Here is a 4,410-nt window from a genome sequence, read left to right as displayed (position 1 = left end):
GGAAGGAAGAGGGGAAGGAGAGCTGGAGGAAAGAAGAGGAGGAGGGGAAGGGAGGTGAGGAGAAGAGAAGAGAGGGAGAAAGAAAGTAGGGAGGGAGAAGGGGAAGGGAGAAGGGGAGGGAGGGAGAGGCATCGGGCCAATCCAAGTTTTGCAAGGACTATAGAATGGGTGCAGGAACAATCCTTTAAGAAATATGTAAACCAGGTATTACAGCTGAGGAAAGAATAAGGCAGAATTTCAAGTTGAGGCCAGCTGTGCAACTCAGCCAGCTCTTGTTTCAAAACCAATTTTTAAGAGAGAGAGAGCTGCATTAGCTTCAAGGCAAACTCGTCTCACTGTCCTGTTCTCCAAGCTATTCCCCAACTGCAGCAAGAAATTTTTTTAAATGTAAATATGACCTGCAAGCATCCTCTGAAATATTATTATGATCTTCTGTTCTTTGTTTTTTGTTTGCTTTGTTCTGTCTTCTCTTTACAGTGCTGAGGATCAAACCAAGGGCTTTGCACAAATGCTTTTACACTGAACTACAGCCCACTGCTGCCTCTGTAGCTTTTGCTTTCTCTCTCTCTCTCTCTCTCTCCCCATCTTTCTCTCTCTTTCCCCAGTACTAGGAATGAAATCCAAGGCCTTATGCCTGACACATGCTAACCAACCTCTCAACCATTGCTATATCCCCATCCCGTAGCCAGTTTTTCATATTTCCTGTTACAATTCTTCAGGTAAGACCAAAGTTCTGGGTTTTTTTGTAGATTTTTTTTCTTCACATTGCAAGTCACACTTTTTGCTTTTTTATCTGATGAAACAATAAAATTTTCATAACCAAGTAATAAGAGAATAACAATAGTTATTACACTATATATTGTTATCTTCAAAATAGTTACTCAGAACATAAGACATAAACCAAAAACATTCTCACAAAAAAAGAAACAAATAGATAGTAACACATAGTTTCTTTTCAACAAATTAAGGTAAACTATTAGTATAAATAAAACAAATAGCATATATATTGAAATATTTTTAAAACAACAGAATATATAACTTGAGGAAGTGTTTGAATGTCTCTCTACTTCCTATTTATCTCTGTTCTATTCTGCTCTTTCTATATATAATATATACTGTATATATATACTATACATACAGATATATATCTCTCTAAATTATATATATAATAATTTATCATATGAAAGGGAAATGTGATACTTGAGCTTGTGTGTCTGACTTATTTCACTTTATATTATGTTCTCAAGTTGCATCCATTTACCTAAAACTACACTTTTAAGTGAAGTCTTTGGTTATGTGAGTATTTAAAATCTGTCTCCTCCGTTAATCTTCTGTTGTCCTAAACCAATGAGCTTTGAGGATAACTTGTTACTGTGGAACCTAGTATATGCTGGTTGACGCATCAGACTAGGTTGAAGTATAGAAGACAGGTTAAAAATGCACATCGTCTAATGAATGGTATGCTGAGGTTCCAACCAACTGCAGAAGAAATCCACAGAATCCATGAACTAAAATCAAATCCACATTCAATATTACCACCAATTTCCACTTAATGGTGTTGAAATGTTTTTCACTTCAAAGAAGCCCATGCCAGTTCCAAAATTCAACCTCAAGCTCACAGCGAGACACAAGAAAAGTGGTGGGAACTGGAAAAACAAGTTGAATCATTTACATTCTGATTGGTTGGGTTATTAGAGAATAAAGTATTTCAGCTGTGCATGAAGTTGTTCTTACAGATGATCAATTATGAGAAATGAGGTCACCCTCACCCCTGCCATATATTAAACTAATCCCCCTACAAAGGGATTTCCTCACCTGCACTCCACACCCACAATCTCAAGGTAGGATCCCAGTCCCCAGATGGCTTCCTGTTAGCTTCTGACAGCATGAGACACAGAGGAACAGAGGGAGGAGAGGAGGAGGAGGAAGGAAATGGGACTTGACTCTGTGATTTGGTTGCCGGTCATATCAGGTCATTTCCATTTCCAGTGTTTGTGCTCCATACACAGAATCATCATCGTGGTGTCCCCATGCTCGCCAACAATCCCATCTCAGAGATACAGATACGTAGCACTCTCCTTTTCTCCCTCTAAACTTCTAGGGTCTTAGACTGGCCTAGGTTGGTCAGCTGATTCCCACAGAAATAATCTGTGTTTACACCCTAATGTTGGAGCTGAAGGTGTCACTCTGTGGTAGAACATTTGCCTTGGATGTGCAAAACCCTAATACCTGGCACTTCAAAATAAGAAATAAATAAAAAGTAAGCCTTAGCATTGCCCTCTTGCTTCCACTACCTGAACACATTGATTCTTGTGTTAAATTCTCTCTGTTAGAATACCTTCAGTGCATTTCCAATATGGATGAGACTTGAAAGCATTCAGCTAAAAAGCAGACACAGAGCGGAAACACTGCATGACTCCACTTATAAAAACCATGCAGATTGGACAAGTTCACACATGCAGAAATATTAGAAATTACTGGTAGCTAAACAGGAGAAAGTGGGGAGACATTATTTAATGGTTAAAATTTTTTATCTGAGGTGATGACTAAGTTTGGGGAAAACATAGTAGTGATGGTTGCACAACAATGTGAATGTAACTTTTGCACTGAATTTTACACTTTTTAAAAGGTTTAATGGGCTTGGGGATGTAGCTCAGTGGTAGAATACTTGCCTAGCATGCACAAGCTCCTGAGTTTGATCCTCAGTAGTGCAAAAAATAGAACTAAAGACTGGTAAAATGACAAATTTTATGTTATATAGAGTTTACTACAAATGTTTAAAATAATTACATAATATGCCAAAAACAATGAATTGGCACTTTAAAAGTATGGATCATATAATGTATGAATTACGCTGCAGGGAATCTAGGTGTTTTTTTTTAATAGTTTGGGTGCTTTTTCATGAAGAAAACAGGCAAACATGCCCCTAACTGAGTGAATAAGGTTAACATCAACAGGAATGCCATGTAGATTTCATGTACCCCAACAGGATGGAATAAAAGTATGATTCCTCCTTGTGGTCTTCACTCCAAAGTAAGCATGAGAAAAACATCAGACAAGACCAAATTGGCTGATCTTCTTAAGGTTACTTGATTGATGTTTCTCAAATTGTCAGGGTCATGAAAAACAATGAAAGTCTGAGGTATTTTCACAGTTGAGAGCAGACTAAGGAGACACGACAATAACAGGCACTGTGATATTGGCTTATTTCACGTACCGTTATGATCTCCAGGTCCACCCACGTTGCTGAAAATGACAGGACAGGATTTCTTCCTTTTATGGCTGAATATTATCCGTGTGTGTGTGTGTGTGTGTGTGTGTGACATTTTCTAGAGGGCATGGAAGGGTAGGGGAGAAGGGGTGAATAGGGAAAAGTTGCTTAAGTCTTAGCCAATAGAATGAATAAATTCAGATGTTCTGTTATACAGAAGGGTGCTTGCGATCAACAATATTGTATTCTACAGTTCAAATAGGTAAAAGAGAAGGTGTTGAATGTTCTTATCACAAAGAGATGATAGAGAACCTAAATAGTCCAAACTGATTCATACACAATATGTAAATGTATCAAACTATCACACTATCACCCATAATGATGCTCAATTATCATTTGACAACTAAAAATAGTAAAATAAAGGCAATGTGGAACTCTGGGTTGGATCTTGGAACACAAAGAGAGCAGTAATAAAAAAAAATGGGTAAGTCTGGAGCTTTGTTTACTAAAAACAAACAAATGGAGTATTTTCTTCCCAAAATGACACAGCCATGGTCTAACCATGACAAACTGATATCAGACAAATCCAAATGGACAGACATTCTGCAAAATACCTACTCGGTACTCTTCCCAACTGTCAAGGTCAAGAAAACCACCGCAGATAAGAGCAGACCAAGGAGATAAGATAGCTAAATGCAATGCGGGGTCCTGTCTGGGCTCCCAGAACAGAGGATGTTTGTGGTAAAAACAGGTGAGTAGTCTGAGGTTTAGTCAATAGTCTTATCCCAAACGTAGTTCTGACAAATGTATCCTGATTATGCAACATGTGAACATTAAAGAAAGCTGATGAAGGAGTTACAGGAACTCTCTGTACTATTTTTGCAACTTTTCTGCAAACTTAAAATTATTCTGAAATAAATTTATTTAATGCTGCAATGAAAATAGAAGTGCAGACCTTGCTTTGGTGTACAGATATAAATTACCTATCTAATCATTCTTCAGTGTTAAAGCACAGCAAATCATAGGGTGCTCCATAAAGATGCACAATTATTATCTGCCAGCTTGCTAAAAAAAATATTAAAAGAACTTCATCAGAAACAAACAAAAATAACAGCAATGATAGTGTGTTTTCTTTTTTTTTTTTTTGTCTTTTTGAGACAGGGTCTCACTATGCAGTTCAGGCTGGTCTTGAGCTCACT

This window comes from Chinchilla lanigera, unplaced genomic scaffold, assembly GCF_000276665.1.
Source record: "Chinchilla lanigera isolate Chin_1 unplaced genomic scaffold, ChiLan1.0 scaffold00094, whole genome shotgun sequence".
NCBI lineage: Eukaryota > Metazoa > Chordata > Mammalia > Rodentia > Chinchillidae > Chinchilla > Chinchilla lanigera.
The sequence above is the reverse complement of the archived record's forward strand: the minus strand, read 5'-3'. Positions refer to the sequence as shown.